Raw genomic sequence first — 23,767 nt, forward strand, 5'->3', positions numbered from 1 at the left:
ACGGAGTTAATTTTACTTTTATTGTACCTTGCAGAGTGCAAAGAACGAAGTTAATGGAGACTAGAGATGCCATTTTTGAATTGGATGGAAATTTCAGGATGAACACGATTCTCTCTGCTATGTGCAGCCAATCCTTTATTCCTGCATAAATTAAGAACATCTTCACTTTATATTTAAATATACTTAACCTTAGAAATATGTTTACAGGCTGAAAAAACATCTCAACAAACAGGGATAAGTATTGATCTTAGCTGAGATCAGTAAAAATTTGATATCAGAACAGCCTAAAGGAAGATTTGGAAAGATCATGGATGGGTGTGAGGGGTGTGAGGTTTTATATATATATATATATATATATATATATATATAAAAGAATCAAGAGCGTTAAATACATCTCGATGACCAGAGCTTCTGCAGATGTTGGAAATCCAAAGCAACCCACACAGAGTGCTGGAGAAACTCCACAGGTCAGGCAGCATCTATGGAGCATAATAAACAGCCAAGACCCTTCATCAGGAGTGATGATTAAAAAAATCATTCTTATCTTTGTCGAAGGAGTCATCAGAAGGATGGCATGGAGTGCCAACAGCAGATCTGTGTAGAGTTTTTGATGAACATTAAAAACATAGAAAACTGACAGCACAATACAGGCTCTTCGGCCTACGATGTCGTGAAAAAAGTAATTATTTTAGAAATTACCGAGGGTTACCCATAGCCCTCTATTTTTCTAAGCTCTATTTTGCACAGTTTTTCATGATTGAGTGTATTTTGGGTTGCTAGCAGTAATGATGGTGCTTAATATGTCAAAGCAGATTTGGATATAGTCCCAAATAAGATCAGTGATCTTAAAATGAATTAGACTGTTAGCTCCAAAGTTATTGATACAACTTGCTTAGAGAATAGGAGCTGACTATTTGATGAAGATGTGAAAAGGATTGCTAGGCGCTGAAATTTGGCAACTGATAACCTTGTTCAAAGTAAATTTACTATCAAAGTACATATATGTCACCATATACAATCTTGAGATACATTTTCTTGCCAGCGTTCACAGTAAATACAAAGAAACACAATGGATTCAATGAAAGACGGCACACAAGATGGATAAACAATGTACAAAAAACAACAAACTATGCATATGCAAATAGAAAGAACAAATAATAAGAAACAGACAAGCAAACAAGTCAGACAAATAAATAAATAGACAATAAATATTGAGAACATAAGCTGAAGAGTCTAAGTCAATTTTTGGATTTTCATTAGACTGCCATTTAATAAAGAGGGATTAATAAAGAAAAGGTATGGAGATTAGAAACAAGAAAATCTGCAGATACTGGAAATCTACGCAACACACACTGAAAAGTGCAGGAACTCAGTAGGTCAGGCAGCATCTGTAGAAAAGAGTAAACAGTCTTGGCCTGAAACGCCAATTGGTTACTCTTTTCCATAGATGCTGCCTGGGCTGCTGAGTTCCTCCAGCATTTTGTGTGGGTTAGATCTTGTTGCATTTATTTTACAGAGAAAAGACAAGACCCTGTTCAGATTAAGTTTCTGTGCCTTAATAATGCCTAAAGGCTCTCTGAAGGAAACCTGGTATAATTCAATTTTCATGTGCCCGGGGCAGCATTGAAAGTATATATTTGTACTAATGACGGATCTTACAAGAGTTTCGGCCTTCGCCAAGAAATGAGGTCATCCCAAGCAGAGTGCAAAAAGTTTCAGACTTTTCTAGATAATTCCTAGTAAAGCAGGCACAACCGTAACTATAATTCAAGGTAGGTTTGATGGACCCTTCAGAATAGTTGCTGACCTGTTATAAACACTCATTACCACCCATTCATCCTAAAGAGTCTACTATGTCATTCAGTGCTTAATCTCCTACTTCAGCATCATTTTCCTGCTTTCTTTTTCTGATATCCAATGATGCTTTGCTTCTAAATACCATCTCCTTCTTAAAAATATCCAGTAATTTGACCTCAACAGCCAGCAGAATGAATCTATTCCACAAGTTCATCTTCCTCCAAGTGCAGGTAATTCTCCTCATATCTCTTGCCCTGTAACCTGAGACTGTGATTACCCCAGCCAAGATAAACATCTTCCCAGCATTCAGTCTGTCTGCCTTTGTCTAAATATTAAATCAATTTTTTTTCTTTCTTCTAACATCTAGTGAGTGCAAATCTAGTCAACCTAATCACTTCTTATTACAGCATTCCTCCCTTTCAGAAATTAGTCTTGTGAATCTCCTCTGCACTCTGTTTCAGGCAAGATGATCTTTTATTTCAAGAGGCATCTGCACACAATACTTCAAATGTGTTTTCATCAAGTTCCTATGTAAGTTTAGCAAAAAGCCTTTGCTCCTATCTTCACACCGCCTTATGATGAAGGCCAACTTACTACTTGGCTTTTAAGCTGCTTGCTGAACTCTATGCTTGACTTTGGTATCTCTTGTACTTTACATTGCACCTCAACACTTACTAATAGAGCAAATGCCATATTTATTTTCCTCTTACCAAAGTGGATACCTCCTTATTTATCCCTGTACACCACTTCTGCAATTATTATTGTTCACTTGTTAAATCATTCTAAGTTGCCTCGAAACTTCTTTGTGGCCTCTTCTGAATCATCAATATACACAATGAACAGACCCTGTGGTACTTCACGAGCCACTGCCTGAGACTCTAAAAGAGACTCAATTATTCCCCCTCCGTTTCGTGTCCTTCAAGCAATTCCAGAGATTCAAAGTATATTTACTAACAATGCACTTGCAATCATGTTAGTTCATTACATCAACACCAGTTATTTACCCTTGCACACATGGTGTTTGCAAAGTTCAAAATAATTTTTTTATTAAAATACATTTATGTCACCATTTCTTATGGGCATTCAAGAGAGTGTTAACAGAAAAGCTTTCTGAACTACAAGTACACCCCAACTATTAGGCCTCCCTTTGTCTATTCTACAATTACTTCTGTCAATTTTCAAACACTAGCCTCTGTGGAAAACCCACACTGACTTTGTTGAATCTCTTTGATAATTTCTAATTGTCCAGCAATCTCATGCTTTATAAAAGCCTCCCTATTAAACAATGTTCTGTCTCTACTTTTAAATAGCAGGCTCACATTTTCCACTCTCTAATTTGCCAAAATCATTCTATCATTTATAGAACTCTGGAAAAAGAAATCCACTATTTCCATGGCTACCCCTATTAGTATCCTGGGATGAAAATTATCAAGCTCTGGAGAATTATTGACTCTTAGTGTCATTAATTTCTCCAGCAATATTTTCTTACAATAGCCCATTTCTTTTAGTTCTCAATCATTTCCACAATTTTCTTACTTAAGCAGTGTGACAAATAGAGACAAAGCTGTTTCATGCTAAGGTACACGATTCTGATGGATTGATAAGAAAAGTGGGTCGTCTGCTCTACCAGAGTATCCCATAGGCTGTGAAGATTAAAATTCACCTTGACATGTTGAAGGGAAAGGTCAGACTTCCATCATCCTTGACCTTTCCTATTGTCCCTAAGTGGCCAGACTTATGAACAAATCTGTTAATGTTCAATTTATTATTCATTTCCACCACTTTCCCTACCTGTTATATTTTGGTTTAGTTGACCAAATACTGAACATTCAGGAAAATCTAAGAATTCTAAAAAAAAATTGCTGTTTGTTAAGTTGGCCCTGGATCTTGCGTAGACGCTCAGACTGGGACATAACGTATGCATGAGGAACTGTCAATCTATACATTTATATTTACTGGTAGCGATTTGATAGAACACACTGCATCTCACAAATTGACATAAAAAAACCTGTGGATTGTTTAGTTTTGATGAAAGATCATCAACCTGCAGTCCACAGATGCTAATGACCTATTAGGTATAACCAGGATATAACATTATCAAATTATTTATATCTTTAGTGATACCACGTGGAACAGGCCCTTTCAGCCCAAAGAGCCACAATGACCAGCAAGCCACCTAGTTAACCCTAGCCTGATGGTAGGACAATTTACAATGACTAATTAACCTACTAACCAGTATGTGTTTGGACTGTGGGGGGACACCGGAGCACCGAATGGAAATCCATACTTACAGATGACACTGGATTTGAACTCTGAACTCTGATGCTCTGAGCTGTAATAGTGTTGTGCTAACCACCATACTGTTGTGCACCCCTAATTGTTTTTTTTTAATTTCTGAAATCCTACATCTCCCATCCTTTACTCCTACAAGATTTTGTACAAACTCTGACTCCATTCTAAATACACCACTATGCACCTTGGTATTGGTTTTCCTAATAAACAGACCTCGTATTGTCAGGATGTATAACTGTTCCTCCATCCTCTTGATCCTCAACACGAGTGCCCTAGAGGGCTGTGTGCTGAGCCCACTGCTGTACAGCCAAACACCTGAGTGGGGATCATCACCAACAATGATGAGGTGGCTTGCAGAGAGGAGGCGGAAGAGTTTGAGACCTGATACCAGGCAAATCACCTCTTCCTCAATATCAACAAGATAAGGGAGATGGTTATTGACTTTGGGAGAATTTGCACTGTCCACACATCCCTTTTCATTGGCAGCACAGCAGTGGAAACTGCAAGCAGTTTCAATCTCCTGGGAGTCCATATCTCACACAACCACTCATGGTCCCAGAGCACATCCTACACAGTCAAGAAAGCTCACCAACACCTCTACTTTCTGGGGAGGCTGAAGAGAAATGGACTTTGCACATCGATACACACTCATTCTACAGATGTGTAGAAGACATCATCCTGACAAGCTTAATTACCATCCAAGCCAGAACTACTAGACTGAAAAGCAGTTACTTTCCCCAAGCAGTAAGGTTGATCAACACCTCCAGCACTACTTTATTATTTCCCGTCAGCCACCATATGTCTATTTATTTATGTATTTAGTGATACATGTAGAGTTAGCCATTCAGGCCCTTGAACTATGCCACCCCAGTAACCACCGACAAACCTAATCACGAGACAATTTACAATGACCAATTAACGTACCTAGTAATCTTTTAACCATGGAAAGAAACTGGAGATTCCAGAAAAACACACACATTCCATGGAGGCTCCAGAGGATTTGAACTCTGAACTCTGGAATGGTGCAAAATGAAATAGTGCTCGCACTGACCGCTCTGCTACTGTGGCACCAGAACTTTAAGTATGGCTTAGCATCACTTTATGGACATATAATCAATCTATTTACAGTACTGTGCAAAAGTCTTACACACACACACACACACACACACACACAAACACACACACACACACACACACACACACACACACACACACACACACACACACACACACACACACACACACACACACACACACACACACACACACACACACACCCTATGATGCCTAAGACTTTCGCACAATACTGTATTTGTCAATGTGGAATGAAGAGTGAATTTGTAAATCTGGTGGGAGTAAAGGACGTTAAGAATGGTGAGGGTGCAGCACTGTGAAAGGGGTATGGGAAAGGAGGCAGCGAAGGAGTGCCAGGGGTGGGAGCTGGCAGCAGTTCAGATACACCCAGCCCTGAGACACCAGACAAGGTCATTCGATTCCAAACAATGGGTTTATTGATCATTACAAAATGTCTCTCTAGTGCTTCCCACTCCCTCTCCTCTCCCTTCTCATTTTCCCAACCATGATTTCCCTCTTCCTGCTCCCTTCCCACTGTCAGTCCACAAAAGAGACCCATGTCAGAATTGGGTTTATCATTGCTCATATATGCTATGAAAGGTTTTATTTTGCAGCAGTACAGTGAATACAATGATGAAGAATATTGCACAGTACAGCATATAAACAATCTTATATATTTATATTTATTGTATATTTTTATTATTATTATGTCCTTTATCTTTTGTGGGTTGTTTTTAGCTGTATCTGATCTGGAGCAACAATTATTTCATTCTCCTTCATATTTGTGTACAGGAAATGACATTAAACAATCTTGAATCTTATGTTATGAAAATAAATCTCACTGCCCTCCTAAAGGGGCTGTGGATTACTTCTGTAATTTCATTTTAGTTCCTAACTTTAGTAGCTTGCATCAGGCTTGAACTATGCACACCAAAAAATCTAATTCCCTATTACTTTTGTTCTAATGTGTGGTTTATGAAAATAGAAAGGATTGAACAATTTTGTTGAAACAGGCTAATTTCTGATTACATAAAAGCAGAATGATAATTATTTGGGCTTGGTGAAATGAACATTATCCACTAATGGTCCACAGCAGTCCTATCCAAAAACTAGTAATTATAAAACACTAATGCCATGTCATCAGCTGTAAATAGTTTGCTAAAGGAAAGCTGACTGTAATTTTTGCCAAATGCATTAATTTAATGTATAAATGATCTTCTAAAATAAGGGTTGCATTTTGATTTCAAAAGGGTTGGTTAGGGTCATCTAAGGTATTAAAATGAAAAGAAAACTTTAAACTCAACCCTACCTTTCCAATAGTATCTAGATTTAAGGAGAGAGAACAGCCAATCCACTCTCAAGAGCTCGGCTGAAATTACAAAAGAATTACATTCAATTGCTGCAAAACAAAAGAGATTCTGCAGGTGCTGGAAATCCAGAGTAACACACACAAAATACAGGAGAAAATCAGCAGATTAGGCAGCATCTATGGAGAAGAATAAAGAGTGGACGTTTCCGGCCAAGACCTTACGTCAAGATCAAATTAGCTTTATCAATTATTTTTATCAGGTGCTGATGAAGGGTCTTAGCCCGAAATGTTGGCTCTTTAAAAACATTTGATAGGTGCAGTTGTCAACTATATCAATGACCTGGATGATAATGTGGTTAACTGGATCAGCAAGTTTGCGGGTGTAGTGGACAGCATGGAAAGCTCTCATGGCTTGTAGAGGGGTCTGCATCAGCTGGAAAAATGGCAGAGGGAATTTCTTGCAGATAAGTGCAAGGTGTTGCACTTTAGGACCAACAAGAGCAGGTCTTACACAGTGAATGGTAAGGCACTGAGGAGTGTGGTAGCAGAAGAGGATCGGGGAGTACAGATCATTAATTTGTTTAAAAAAAAGCATCACAGGTAGAGAGGGTTGTAAAGCAAGCTTTTGGCACATTGGCCTTCTTAAATCAATGTACTGGGTTTCGAAGATGGTATGGTAGGTTGAGGTTGTATAAGTTATTGATGAGGCCTAATTTGGAGTATTGTATGCAGTTTGGTTACCCACCTACAGGAAAGATGTAAATGAGATAGAAAGAGAACAGAGAATATTTGCAAGGATGTCGCTGGGTCTGGAGGACCTGTGTTAAAAGGAAAGATTAAATAGAGTAGAAGATTGAGAAGAGATTTGATAGAGGTATATGAACTTATGAGGGGTATCAATAAGGTAAATGCAAGCAGGCTTTTTCCACTGAGGTTGGGTAGGACTACAATCAGAGGTCATGGGTTAATGATAAAAGGTGAAAAATTTAAGGGAAACATGAGGAGAAATGTCTTCACTCAGAGGGTCGTTAGATTGTGGAATGGGCTGCTAGCACAAGTGGTGCATGCAAGTTCGATTTCAGTGTTTAAGCAAAGTTTGGATGGATGTTAGGTGTATGGAGGGCAATGGTTCTGGTGCAGGTTGATAGGAGTAGGTCGTTTATATGTTTTTGGCATAGACTAGGACCAAAGGGCCTGTTTTTGTGCTGTATTTCTCTATGACTCTATGCTGCCTGATCTGCTGTGATCCTCCAGCATTTTGTGTGTGTTATGTTGGGTGGCAGGGTGGAGATGCATCTTTACCAAAGGAGGAATAAGGTGCTCCTTTCCTCTACTAGCCTGCAGGTCACCCTTGGACAGGGTTCAACACCTGCTTATCTCCCCAGTCAAGGTCACGTAAAGCCATGGAAGCAGGTGGTGGATGGTCATGAGCAGCTGGTGCATATCACAAGCCCTGATTATGCCACTACTGACCCCAGGCAGACAATCTCTTTAGAGTTTTGATCATGGCTGTGTCACATGTTTTGTAAAAACTCTATGTAGAAGAAGGAAATGACAAGCCACTTCTGTAGAAAAATTTGCCAAGAACAATCATGGTCTTGATACCCTGATCACCCACGTCATACAACATGGCACAAAACAACGATGATGATGTTTCACAGAATCCTTAGGAAACATAATAGTTGAAGAGAAGTAGGGACAGCTTTGAAAAAGCTAACTGCTTTTCTGAAGTATTTGGGCCAGAGGATTGGCATCGCCACTTTGCAAACACTCAATATCCTGCAAGAAGACCTTAGAAAGATTCCAGAGTCAGGGATTGGTCGCCACTTGGGGTACCACATCCCAATATCACTAATATCAGACAAGGGTTCTGGAGGGAACCAATTGCCTATGTGGTTAACGTTTTGCTTCTGTTTCATTACTATAATTGAATATGCTTGTTAAAACATATTGGAGATAAGATTAAGAGCAATATTTTCCAGGACTCATAGTTCCAATTCAATTATATTGCACAATGGATCAGTTCATCAAGCAGATAAATGGTCAGTAAGCATTTAAAACTATTGAGGATAACGAGCTCCACATCACTTCTCTACAGTCTCCCAGCCATCGTGCTCATCTTCAATAATAACGCCTCAAGAAGGCAACGGGTCCTTAATGATGGACGTTGCCTTATTGCTACCATCACCAAGGAGATACGGGAGCCTGATGACAGATCCTTCACTTTTGCACAGTATCAGAAGTAGGGATGTTCATCGATGCTTCCACACTTTTTTAAAATCTCATGTGTAGATCCTCAGCTAATGAAGCTTAATGATATCTGACTCATGCTGCCATGTGTGGTTGAGCTGGTGGAGGTAGTGGCCAGATCTGGACAGCATATGGGCACGGGTCACAGTATTCGCACCATAAAATGTCAGGCAAAAGCATCTCGAACACTGGAAAGCCTGAGCAATGTGTGGTTAGGTGCTTTGCTCAAGGACACACACGCAAGCCTCAGCCAAGGCTCGAACTAACGACCTTCAGATAACTAGACAAATGCCTTAACCACTTGGCCATGCGCCAACACACACACACACACACACACACACACACACACACACACACACACACACACACACACACACACACACACACACACACATATATAATAAGCTGTGAAAAAAAGAAAAAAAATAGTGAGATAGTGTTCACGGGTTCAATGTCTATTCAGAAATCTGATGGTAGAGGGGCAGAAGCTATTCCTGAATCACTGAGTGCACAGGAGAGGAATTAGGACATTTGGCCCATTGAGTCTGCTTCACTTTTCAATCATATTTGTCTTAATTTCCCTCTCAACCCCATTTTCATGCCTCCTCCTTGTCACCTTTGATTCTCTTACTAATTAAGAACCTATTAACATCCACCTCATCACTATCTGGTATGGAGGGGCTACTGCACAGGACCGAACGAAGCTGCAGAAGGTTGTAACTCTAGTCAGCTTCATCTTGGGTACTAGGCTACAAAGTACCTAGGACATCTTCAAGGAGTGGTGTCTCAGAAAGGCAGCATCCATTATTAAGGACCTCCAGCACCCAGGGAATGCCCTTTTCTCACTATTACCATCAGGTAGGAGGTACAGAAACTTGAAGACACACATTCAGTGATTCAGGAACAGCTTTTTTCCCTCTGCCATCCAATTCCAAAATGGAGATTGAATCTTTCGACACTACCTCACTTTTTAAATATACAGTATTTCTGTTTTTGCACATTTTAAAAAATCTATTCAATATACGTATACTGTAATTGATTTACTTGTTTATTTATTATTATTATTTTTAATTTATTTATTATTTTTTCTCTCTGCTAGGTTATGTATTGTATTGAACTGCTGCTGCTAAGTTAAAAAAAAATCACATCACATGCTGGTGATAATAAACCAGATTCTGATTGATATCCAATGATTTGGCCTCCATTTCTGTCTGGGACAATGAATTGCATAAATTCACCACCCTCTAGTTTAATGCAATTCCTTCACCTCTCTGTTTTAAAGGGACATTCTTGTATTCTGGGACTGTGCCCTGTGGTTTTACACTCTCCTGCTATTGGAGATATCGCCTCCACATCCACTCTATCTAGGCCTTTCAATCTAAGTAGACCATTTAACATTACTGTGTACACCACTGACCCGAGGCACAATTGCAGCGGCTACGTAAATACAATGGATATAAGAGTAGGTCAGAGGCTGGACATCCAAGGTTAGGTATTCACTTTCTGCCACCGTAAATGTTTAAAGACAAAGTGCAAATCAAAGGTTTAATCAGCCACTCCCTATTTGCTTAGATGAGAGCTGCTCTCTAAGACTTAAGAAGCTTAAATTTATCCAGGGCATTGATTAGTCCTGAGCTATACCCTCCACCATTGGCACATGAAATGACTGCAGTATATTCCATCCTCGAAATGCAGTGCAAATATTCACCCAAGTTACTCTGGAAAATCCCTCTCAAACCCATGACCACTTCCTAGCAAGAAGCACAAGTGCAGCATGTGTACAGGGACACCAACACGTGCAGTTCCTGATGTGGAAATACATCACTGATCATTCTCTGTCATTGGAAATGAGAATCAGGTTTAATAACGCCGGCAATACGTTGTGAGATTTGTTGATTATGTGGCTGTAATACATAATAATAGAGATAAAAATTGTGAATTAGAGTGTGTATATATATATATTAGATAGTTAAATTAAATGAAGAGTGCACAAAATAGAAATTAAAAAAGTAGTGAGTTAATGTTCATGGATTCAATTCTATTCAGTAATCAGATGGCAGAGGGGAAGAAGCTTTTTCTAAATCGCTGAGTGTGTGCCTTCATGCTTCTGTACTTCCTTCCTGATAGTAGCAATGAGAAGAGGGCATGATCTGGGTGTTAGGGGTCCTGAATGATGGACACCAGTTCTTTGAGGCATCACTCCTAGAAGATGTCCTGGATACTACAGACGTTAGTGCCCATGAGGAAGCTGACTAAGTTTACAACATTCTGCAGCTTACCGGTACATCAATCTTGTACAGTAGCCATGCCCTCATACCAGAAGGTTTTGTAGCCAGTAAGAATGCTCTCTACTCCCGGTTCCCCCACCCCCACTCCCAAACAGCATTGTGCGTAGCAAATTTGAGAAGGGTAACAGGAATTCAATAAAGGGGCTCACCATCACTTCCACAGCAACAAGGGGGTGTCCAATAAATACTGCCATTGCAAAACTGAATTTAATAAAACCAAATCCAGCATATGCACAATTATTCTATAATGAATATTTCTGAATAAATCCTTTATAATAATAACTAACATAGAGTCACAGAGCCACACAGCACAGCAAGAGACCGTCCAGCCAGGTAGATCTACTGTATGTCGACCTTTATTCCTATCTACACTAATCCCATATCCTTCTAACCCTTGCCTGTTTCAGTGTCTGGCTAAATGCCCTTTAAATGTTGTAATTGCATCTGTTTTCACCATTTCCTATGGCAACATGAGCTAGATAGCAACCACTCCCAGTGTAAAAATATCACCCCTTATATACTCTTTAAAACTCTTTCCCTTCACAAACATCTTTGATTTTCTGAAAGATGATAATGATTATAATAGCTTTCTGTTATACAGTGCCTCAAGTATTGAGAATCTCCCTAAGGCTCTTCATTTAAGAGAAGATGCTGGAACATAATAGTTTTAATGCTTGCTGAATATGTTAAACCAATATGCTGCCTGATGATCTGTTCGACTGTGCAATATAATAAAATTGAAAATATTCGGTCATGTACGCATTCATGATAGTTCTTCATCTGCAATTTAGTAGCTTGTCATCAGAATGCAATCTTACCTTTCTTTGTTGTTTTTAATGAATTGAGTAGGATTTTGAATATGATAGAACAACACGATCAATTTCAGGTTCAATTTCAAGTTTGTTGTTATTGAACTGTATATATGTATATCACCAAATGAAACAAGGTTCCTCTAGACCAAGGTGCACAACACAGTACATATAACTCACACACAACAAAAAAAACTACAAATAAATTAGCAAACAATAAATTATATTCCAGAAGACTGACATTTAGTATGAAGTGCATTTATGATACAAGTTAAAAGTAAACTATATAACACTATTGCTGCTTCATATATGATGAGACCTGGGTGGTGGCAGGAAATTCTGTAGCTTCATGGCCTAGGCAAATAAGCTGTATTCCTCCCTCACAGTCATTGATCTAATGCTACTAGACCTCCTGTGTGATGGTGGGAAAGATCAAGAGATTATGGGATGGATGGGAGGGATCCTTGACAATGCTAAGGGCCTGCATACACAATATCTAGGATGGGTGGAAGAGAAACCCCAATTACCCTCCCAGCAGCCCTCTCAATCATTTTTAGGGTCTTCCATTCAGATGCTTCGCAATTTGATGGTGATGCAGCTGGCTCAGACACTGTCAATGGTGCTTCTATAAAAAAATTGGATAGAATGGTGGCGGAGGGGTGCGCTCACTTAATTTGATTTCCTCAGGAAGTGGAAACACTGCTGTGCTTTCTTGACAAGAGGTGAGATCATTCATTACGTGCATTCTCAGAAAAGTGGTGCTCCAAACTCTCTCCACAGAGGATCTGTTTATGTGCAGTGAAGAGTGGTCAGCCTGGACCATCATTTCTTTAGTCTTTTTCACGTTGAGACTCAAGTTGTTGTTGTGCTCTCACCACTCTACAAGACGTTCTACCTCCTCTCTGTGTGACGTCATTATTGGTGAGACTAACTACTGGTGTGTCATCAGCAAATTGACGATTTGGTTTGAGCTGGATCCAGAAGTACAATCATGCATCAACATCGTTAACGTCAGCAGACTGGGCATGTAGCTCTGGAGTGTGCCAGTACTTAGCATGATGGAGCTAGAGATTTTGCTGCCAACTTAGACTGACTATGGTCTTTGTGTCAAGAAATCCAAGAACCAGTTGGAGAGAGGTGTTGAGACCCTTCAATGACAGAATAGTGTAGAAGCATATCAGCTCCTCATAGATCCACTTCAATTCGCCTACTAAAGCACAGGACTACAGCAGATGTTATCTCATTAGCTCTTCACACAACCTTGTAACCCCTAGACAGCAAAGATGCATACATCAGAATGTTCTTTGTTCATTACAGCTTGGCATTTAATGCCATCATCCCCTCAAAACTAATCAGTAAATTTTAAGACCTAGGCCTCAATATTCCCTTGTGAAATTGGATCCAGTCTGTATGGATTGGCAAAAGCATCTCCACAATTTCCATCAGAACAGGAGCACCACAGGAATGTGTACTTAGAAGAAGAATACAATTACAGCACGGAAACAGGCCATCTCGGCCCTTCTAGTCTGGGCCGAATGCTTACTCTCACCTAGTCCCAGCAACCGGCACTCAGCCCATAACCCTCCATTCCTTTCCTGTCCATATACTTATCGAATTTTACTTTAAATGACAATATCGAACCTGCCTCTACCACTTCTACTGGAAGCTCTTTCCATACAGCTACCACTCTCTGAGTAAAGAAATTCCCCCTCATGCTACCCTTAAACTTTTGCCCCCTAACTCTCAACTCATGTCCTCTTATTTGAATCTCCCCTACTCTCAATGGAAAAAGCCTATCAACATCAACTCTATCTATTCCCTCTCAACCTTCTACGCTCCAAAGAATAAAGACCTAAAATTAGCTCCCTGCTTATAAAATTAGCTCCCTGCTGTACTTGCTTTACACCTATGACTGTGTGGCTCAGTACAGCTCCAACATCATATACAAGTTTGGTTGCAACAAGACTTTGTGGGCTGTATCAAATGGGATAATGAATCAGCTTACTGGAGGGAGATTGAAAATTTGGCTGAATGGTGTAATAACAACAACCTCTCACTATTGTCAATAAGCCCATGGAACTGACTGTAGACTTCAGGAGAGGGAAACCAGAGGTCCATGAGCCAGTAATCATTGGAGGATCAAAGGTGGAGAGGAGCAGTAACTTTAAATTCTTGTGTGTGTCACTATCTCAGAGGACCTGTCCTGGACCCGTTACATAAATATTATTGTGAAGAAAGCACGATAGTGCCTCTACTTCCTCAGGAGTCAGCAGAGGTTCAGCATGTAATCAAAGAAAATTGGCAAACTTCTATGGATGTGTGGTGGAGAGTGTGCTGACCGGCTGCATTATAGCCTGGTATGGGAACACCAATGCCTTTCAGCAGAAAATCCTACAAAAGGTAGTGGATTCAGCCTAGTACATCACGGGTAAAATCCTCCCAACCATTGAGCACATCTACGTAAAATGCTGCTGTGGAAAAGTAGCATCCATCATCAAAGATCCTCACCACCAAGGCCTTGCTGTTTCCTCACTGCTGCCATCAGGTAGAAGGTACAAGTGCCTCAGGACTCGCACCACCAGGTTCAAGAACAGTTATTACCCCTCAGCCATCAAGCTCTTGAACAAAAAGGGATAACTACACTCATCTAAGGACTCTGTTTTATTGTTACAGTATTTCATGTTTGTTATTTATTATTATTTATTTATATCTGCGTTTGCACAGTTTGTTTACAGTTACTGTTCTATAGATTTGCTAAGTATGCCCACAGCAAAAGAATCTCAGGGCTGTATGTGGTGACATGTATGTACTGCGATAATAAATTTTACTTTGAGGTTTGAACTTTTGACAGTTTACACACTAGCTTCTGAGGGGTGACCATATTAACTGCTGAGCCAAGTTGATAAGCAGCATCCAGGCGTATGAGATATAATTTTACGGATGTGACAGGACGAAGTAGACCCTGTTGAATGTGTTAAACATGTGCAGAGCAAGAATAACAGTGGTGTTGTATGATCAAACGTTCTTACTGAGTTTTGTTAGTAATGATACATGCTGGACAACCTACAGTGCAGGAGCTACGGTCCGGGGCCACCAAGGGAAAAAAGCTGTGAGCCTTCGAAAGCCTGTGCTGAAAGTTCAGGCCTTGTGCGCATTGGAGGTCTAATCAATTCATTGTGCAATCGATCAGCCACATGCACACGTCACATTCTCACAATCGATCTGTACAAATCAAAATGTAAAAAAAAATTAAAGAATGAAAGCTGAAAGACTTTACATTCACATATGCAGACTGATAACATTTTATATTTAATTAGAGGTACAGTGTGGAACAGACCCTTCCAGCCCACTGATTTAACCCAAGCCTAATCACAGGCCAATTTAGAATGATCAATTAACCTACTAACCAATATGTCTTTGGAGGAAACCAAAGCACTTGGAGGAAACCCAAGTGCCCACAGGAAGAATGTACAGAGAACATTGGAATTGAACAACCTCCAGTGCCCTGAGTTGTAATAACATAGAGCTAACTGCTATGCTATATTAAGGCAGCCTGGGAAATTGAGTGCATAGGGAGTGATAAGGTAACATAAAATAGTACTAAAGCAAATATAAGTTCATGGGCTTGTGGTCAATATATATGCATAGAAAGAACATTGCTTTAAAGGATGGTAGTAGAATAAGAGTAAAATATTGTTTTGAAGATATCGGGGAGACTAATTGAGTGCAAAAGGGATCACTTCTCTGGGTCTAAGCTTCTCAGCTTTTAATGTTTTGTATCAATAGTTCAAGTGTGTATCCTATCAAAATTTATTTATAAAACAAAAACTACTGAAAAGTTAGTTAAGCAGAAAACACAAACAGTTTGGTTGTGGACAGATTAAGCAAATGGGCAAGAAAATGGCAAATGAATTATAATGTGTGAAACTAAAGTTTACTAATTTTAGTCAGAATAATATTTTTAAGGGTAAAATATGACTACATCTTGCTGTACAGAAGGATCTTAGTATGTTTGTCCATAGGGCAGAGGAAACTAACATCAGGCTGAGTAAGCAAGTCAAAATAAAAACAAATAGAATGTTGGAATTATTTGCAAGGGATCTGGATTACAAGAGCTAGGAAGTCTTGTCACAGCTGTAGCACTTCGGTGAGACCTCACTAAGAGGACTGTGTGTTGTTTTATTCTCCATGCTGAAAAAAGACTTACCTGGAGGCATTCAAATGCTGATTTATTGAATTGATTCCTGTTGATTGCTGGGACAAAGCAGTTGCTCTAAGAGGAGGATTAGCCTATATTTACTAGAATTTAGAAGACTGAAAGGTGTGACCTTTTTGAAGTTTCTAACATTCTGAGGTGGATTGACAGGACAACTACCAAAAAACCATTTTCTTTACTTTGAATGCCCATAACCAGAAGGATAAGTGGTCAGCAATTTAGGACGGAGATTAGGAGCAATGTCTTACTTAGAAGGTTGTAAATCATTGGAATTCTTGATCCCAGGGGGTTGTAGGTGCTCAGTCATTGAACATTTCAAGACAGAGATCAATAGTTTCATGGGCACTAAATGAATCAAAGGACATGAGGATCGAGCAGTAAAGTGGATTTGAGGTCGTGAATCAGCCTTAGTGTTATTGGATTGTGGAGCAGACTCAAGGGATTAAATGATCTATTCCTACCTTTGTGTCTTCTTGGCATATTAGATTGCTGTCATTCCTGACAGATGCAGAAAGAAAGCTCACCACTAATTCTTATCCCTCCCTAGTTACCATCTCCTGATTAAAACAACTGTTCATGATAGTACTTAATTCTTCATCAGGTTGATCATCTCTGCACATTAGAATACATGGACATCTATGACTTACACTCAGTATTAAGTATCTCCTATTTCCCTGATGTATGACAGCTACTGACAACAGTGGGTGAAATTGTAAGCAATCCAAATTATTCAAGAACAAGGAATGGCTGATGCTACTGAACATTACAAAACCATAAGCCAACCATTTTCCAGGATCATTCTTATCTCCAGACTCTGCTAAGACAGCATTTTAGTAACCTGTTCAATTCTATTCCTGAATCCTGACATGATATTTCCTCAATTATGAAGACAGCTTAATTTCATCTCTATAAAATATACTTCCTTTCTGTTTGTCAGCACATCTTTTCTATTTATCCATTACATTCTTGAGCATTACAGTGTTTCTCCCCTTCTATCCTCCACATTCCATAACCTTTGATTAAGCCAAGCTCATGCTGTCAGTATTTGATCCTATCATAAATCTTAATAAATTATTGTCTATCTCCTTGCTGCCCCATTTTGGTTCATGATATTGTAGTATTTCTAGTTTATTATTTTCTGCCTGGACTTAGCACTCTTTGTAGCCTTGCCCCTATTTATACTGTCTCTAAGTGTCTTCAAAATATCTGTCTGTCCATCTGTCTTTCTTTTGATTTTTATCCATCTGTCTATTAGTCCATCTATCTATCTCTCTATCCATCTATCTGTCTCTCTATCTGTCCATCTATCTATTGAGCTATCTATATATCTATCTGTCCACCTATCAATCTATTGTATCTCTCTCTCTAAATATCTATCTAGCTACCTACCTATTTACCTACTCTATCTCCCTTCTTTTTCCATGTTTGTGGCCTTCTGTCAATTTATCCTCAGGTTGCTTTCAGCTGCCTGGCCTGAATTTGTTTTAATTCCTTGTCTGAGGCCCATGCTCTTCATGTTTCTTGTTTTTCTTGAAGCACTCCTATGATCCAACTATTGGTCGCCCATCTAAATAGCCCAAATTTTGCAGTTAGAATGAGAGCAGAATGGTTTTGATTTGTCCATCATTAAAACATGAAGGTGATATGAACTATTGAATGATGAAGTTAAAATGGAGATCTAAATATTCCAGTTCATGGTGCCCTACTGGTTCACAGGCTATATCTATTAGCATAATCTTCATAAATCTGTGAACTTATGAAAACTTCAGATACCTATTGAAAAAATGAAAATGTAATACTTTCTTGCTTGAGGTATAATTGTTTTTAATGGCATATTAAATCATTATTACTCTTTCATAATGTCTTTGACGATCAAAAATAATTTTATTTGTGTGGTTTGTCATTCCCTCCGGTAATTATTTTAAAATGTCATGCTTTCTAATACAGTAAAAAGCTTTTTGTGAACTTTGATAATGATATCTCAGATTCTACCTAAATTACACACACACACACACACTTTCTGAACTTTTTTGTGGAATGGACAAACGTGAGGTTAAACATATACTTTTTAATTCTTTACTGCTGCCAACAAAAACATGTTCAAATGTGATTGACGGTGCACCCTGATTGATGACATGCAGCTACTAAGTAGTGGTGATTCTTTAGAATGAATGCCCGCCAGTTACAGATGTCAGGAAATATAAAGTTCATGTCACAGAAACCTCTGGATTTTTATGGGCAGCTTCCTTCAAAGTCACCAGCAAGTATTGCTGCTGATCTCAAAATACAAGTCAAAACCTCTTTCTACAGATCTCCATCCACATGTTTCTGAACACAGAGCATTTAATGGTGTTGGGATTTAGAAAAATGAGTAGGTATCTCTTTGAAATCAACTATATATTGAAAGCCCTAGAGATAGTGCATGAGCTGAGGATGTTTCCAAATGTGCATTAGGCCAGGACCAGAGAGCTGTGGAGGCTAAGTTGTTGGGTATATTTAAAGCAGAGGTTGATAGGTTCTTCATTCGTAAGACCATCAAAGCTTACAGGGATAAGGTAGGAGAATGGCATTGAGAGGGTTAATAAATAAGCCATGAGTAAGTGTCAGAATAGGCGCATGTTATTCTCCCCACATTACCATCAGTGAAACGTGAGTAAAAATAACAATACAGATTGAACTGGTCAAGCAGTGTCTCTGGAGGCAAAGGCATTTTGGGTTGAGACTTCAGTCCTGGGAGTGCAGACAGAAATTAGCCTGCGTAAAGAGCTGAGAGGAAGGTATGAGACAGAAAATGGAATACATCCGCTGGATAGGATAAAGTGGGTGATGATAGGCCAGATTGCACAGGGTCATGGGAGAGTTTAGAGACAGAAGCTGGTGGGTGATAAGTGGTGTGATGGGCAGGTGGAACTGCATGAGGAATTGGTAGGGAGATTAAGCCAAAGGAGAAGAAAGACAAGTACGATATATAAGTGCATAGTTTATCGTCGACTGGAATCAAGTGGGGTAGGTGACAAATCTAGGTTTAGAGAGGAGCTTGGTGAGTGACAGGTAGAAACAGACAAAGAAAAATAGGCAGATAGGACCAGATGGGGTTCCAGCGGGAGATAGGATGGTTGGGGGTGAGTTATGGAAAAGCTGAACACAGGGAGAGACAACCCAACTGGAATGCTAGGATTCCACAGCTTCTCTATGCACAAATGGCTATTTTCTATGGATAATGAGACATCTCTGCCTAATGGTAAACATGATTTCATAAAGAAAACAAACTTACTATTTCTTTACTCTCTTCTAATGAGATCTTCATTTTTTATTGGTTAAACAAAGAATAAAAGACCTACATTTCTGTAGTATCCTTCAAGACCTAAGGTTCTTTACAATCATTAAAGTGTAATCAATGTGATAATGTTGTATATCTGTGCATATCAATGTCTCATAGAATTCAGTTGGTCTGTTACAAATATTAGCTGATGGATAAATATTATCCAGGAGCTTAGATGGAAATATCCTGCTCTTCTTCATTACAGTGACAGTATATTTTCATATGTCAACTTAAGAGGACAGAAAAAGCTCAGCTTCATGCAAAAGAAAACACTTTGTTCTGAATGGTTCTCCAGTTGAGATACCAGAACCTGCTGTGTGCACAGCGGGATTCCGTGCTGAGTAGGGACTGACCACTCCCACTGGTGCTGCCCTCCAGTGTTCACTCCTGGGAAGACAAGTTGGATTCCCTTGGTCTGTGGCTCTGCATGTGCAAAAGAAGCGACTGCTGCGGCTTGTTCTTGCAGAATCATCCCTCCAGGGTAACATCCATATACCACCAATTTACAGGTCATGACACTCAGGAACTTGGGCTATATTATTATATTTTTAATATACATTTTTGTAACTAGCCTGTAAGTTTTTCTCCTACTATTATTATATGTGTATATGTGCTGTGTGTGACTATTGGTTCCGTGCTTTTCACCTTGGCCCTAGAGGAATGCTGTGTGTGGTTGAATGGCAGTTAAACCTGAACTTCAGTTCTACACTGGATTGGCACTTCTGTGCTTAAGTCTCAAACTTATTATTTCGGAGTGAATATGCTACTATGTTTTAGTTGTAACAGCCTGTATATAAACTCTGTTGATATGACAATAGGATAAATCTCTACCCGTAAAGAAAATGAATGTTGATATTTGTGCAGTTTGGATTTGAGACATCTGTGCATTGGATATATAAGTATTCAAAAAGTAACAAGTTACATGACTCAGTATAGCAGCAAGGCTGAAATGTGTGAGTTAAATCTGGATGCTCGGGCTGCCTCAGCAGCTGAGAAATAACTTGAGTGGTGTTAATGATGCAAATAATAGTTTTGCACCACAACATAAAGCTGTCGAAGTAACAGAGCATAGAATGTGGAACAGTAACAGCACAAAACAGACTGTTTGACCCAAAATGTTATGGCAACCCATATAAATGTACTCCACAACCAATCTAACACTTCCCTCCTACACAACCAATAACCACAATTTTTCTAACATCCATGTGCCTCAGAGTGTCATAAATGCAACGGACAAGGGAAAGGAATCTGTGAGACTTTTACAGAAGTATGTATTCCATAACGTCATCCTGAATTGAGAATCAGGAGCATCAGACTCTTGAACCAAAGGGGATAACTTCAATCATCTTCACTCATCCCAATATTGAAATGTTCCCATAACCTATGGACTCACTCTCAAGGATGCTTCATCTCACGTTCTTGATATTTATTGTTAATTTATTTATGTTTGCATTTGCATGGCTTGTTGACTTTGGCAGACTGGTTGATCACCCACATTGGAGCATCTTTCATTAACCCTGTTATGGATTTTAATGATTATGCCAGCACGAAGATGAAAATGAATCTCAAGGATGTATATAGTGACATATATTTACTTCAAAATTTGAAACACAGTTAAGTATTCAATATGAGTAGAAAGAGAGAAAAGTTATATTGGGAGGCAAGCATCTCTGTATGTTAAAAGCAGTTTCTGAAAGAGAAATACAACTGTTGCTTTAACTTCCCTTTTATTGCCATCGAGTAATTCAAAATGGGATTTCAGGGTAGATAAGAATACCTCAGGACTTTTTATAAAAGAAAATTTATTCACTTATGGGATTTGGGCATCGCCAGCAAAGCCAGCATTTATTGCCCATCCCTAGTTGCCCTTGAGAAGGTGGTGATGAGCTGCATTCTTGAACTGCTGCAGTCCCTGAGGTGTAGGTACATTCACAGTGCTGTTAGGGAAGGAATTCCATGAATCTGACCCAGCGACAATGAAGAAATGGCGATATGTTTCCAGGTGACTGGATAGTGAGTGACTTGGAGGGGTATTTCCAAGTAGTGGTGTTCCCAGGTATCTGCTGTTCTCGTCCTTCTAGATAGTAGTGTTTGTGGGTCTGGAAGGTGCTGTCTTAGGAACTTCGGTGTGTTGTTGCAGTGCTTCTTGTAGATAGTATACACTGCTGCAACTGTTTGCTGATGGTGGAGAGATTGGACGCTTGTGGAAGGGGTACCAATCAAGTGGGCTGACTTATACTGGATGGTGTCGAGTTTCCTGAGTGTTGATGGAGCTGTACTCATCCAGGTGAGAGGCGAGTATTCCATTAGTCAAGTCATTTTTTATTGTCATTTCGACCATAACTGCTGGTACAGTACACAGTAAAAACGAGACAACATTTTTCAGGACCCTGGTGCTACATGAAACAGTACAAAAGCTACACTGAACTACGTGAAAACAACACAGAATAAAAACTACACTAGACTACAGACCTACCCAGGACTGCATAAAGTGCACAAAACAGTGCAGGCATTACAATAAATAATCGATAAGACTATAGGCACAGTAGAAGGTAGTAAGTTGGTGTCAGTCCAGTCTCTGGGTATTGAGGAGTCTGATAGCTTGGGGGAAGAAACTGTTACATAGTCTGCTTGTGAGAGCCCAAATGCTCCGGTGCCTTTTCCCAGATGGCAGGAGGGAGAAGAGTTTGTATGAGGGGTGTGTGGGGTCCTTCAAATGCTGTTTGCTTTGTGGATGCAAAGTGTAGTGTAAATGTCCATAACGGTGGGAAGAGAGACCCCGATGATCTTCTCAACTGACCTCACTATCAGCTGCAGGGTCTTGTGATCCAAGATGGTGCAATTTCCGAACCAGGCAGTGATGCAGCTGCTCAGGATGCTCTCAATACAACCCTTGTAGAACGTGATGAGGATGGGGGGTGGGAGATGGACTTTCCTCAGTCTTTGCAGAAAGTAGAGATGCTACTGGGCTTTCTTTGCCATGGAGATGGTGTTGAGGGTTCAGGTGAGATTCTCTGCCAGGTGAACACCAAGAAATTTTGTGCTCTTAACGACTTCTACCGAGGAGCCGTCGAAGTTCAGCGGGGAGTGGTCGCTCCGTGCTCTATTGAAGTCAACAACCAGCTCTTTTGTTTTATTCACATTCAGAGGCAGGTTGTTGGCTTTGCACCAGTCTGTTAGTCGCTGCACCTCCTCTCTGTAGGCTGACTCGTCATTCTTGCTGATGGGACCCACCACGGTTGTGTCATCAGCGAACTTGATGATTTGAGCTGTGTGTTGCAGCACAGTCATGGGTCAGCAGAGTGAACAGCAGTGGACTGAGCACAGAGCCCTGGGGGCCCCCGTGCTTAGTGTGATGGTGTTGGAGATGCTGCTCCCGATCCAGACTGACTGAGGTCTCCCAGTCAGGAAGTCTAGGATCCAGTTGCAGAGGGAGGTGTTCAGGCTCAGTAGGCTCAGCTTTCCAATCAGATTCTGAGGGATGATTGTGTTGAACGAACAGCATTCGAATGTACATGTCTTTTTTGTCCAGGTGGGTTAGGGTCAGGTGGAGGGTGATGGCAATGGTGTCGTCTGTTGAGCGGTTGGGACGGCTCATTGGGAACATTACACTCCTGACCTGAGCCTTGTAGATGGTAGACAGGCTTTGGGAAATCAGGAGGTGAGTTACACGCCACAGGATTCCTAAGCTGCTCTGGTAGCCACGGTAGCCATATGGCTAACCAGTTCAGTTTCCTGTCAATGACAGCAGGGGATTCAGTGATGGTGATGGCACTAAACAGATGCATTTTATCTCCTACCACAAAGATATATACGTACTTCTGTTTGTTCAAGCACAAGGCTTGACTTTGTTGAGGATATATCAGCTATGATTTAAATAATTTAAAGTAATTAAATTTCACCTGGCTGTCGTGTGATGTTCCTTCGCAATGACTTTGCTTTAGCAGTGAGTGAAAGGTTTTCTTATTCATAATGATAACTTGAACTGTTCTGTCTTTGCCCCTTATTGTTGTGTATTTAATATGTCAGTAATAATTGAGTAAATATATTTTTGATTAAGCGTTCTTTGTTGTTTAGATAATTCATTTTGGGATATATATAAAAGTACGTGAATGGCATATGTCATTACACTACCACATCATATGTGTGCACCTCACTAAAATAAACACAAGTTCTCCTGGGCTTCCTTAATTTTCTTTTGATTAGTTTTGGAGGTACAAAACATAACACTTATTACCCCCAGGTTCCTGGGTCACCATCTCTGAAGATCTGTCCTGGGCCCAACATTTTAATGCAATTACAAAGAAGACATGCCAGTGGTTATATTTCATTAGGAGATTTAGCATCTCACCAAAACCTCTTGCAAATTTCTTCAGAGATATCGTGAAGAGCATTCTGACTTGTTGCATC

This window comes from Hemitrygon akajei, chromosome 13 (genome assembly GCF_048418815.1).
Source record: "Hemitrygon akajei chromosome 13, sHemAka1.3, whole genome shotgun sequence".
Taxonomy (NCBI): Eukaryota; Metazoa; Chordata; class Chondrichthyes; order Myliobatiformes; family Dasyatidae; genus Hemitrygon; species Hemitrygon akajei.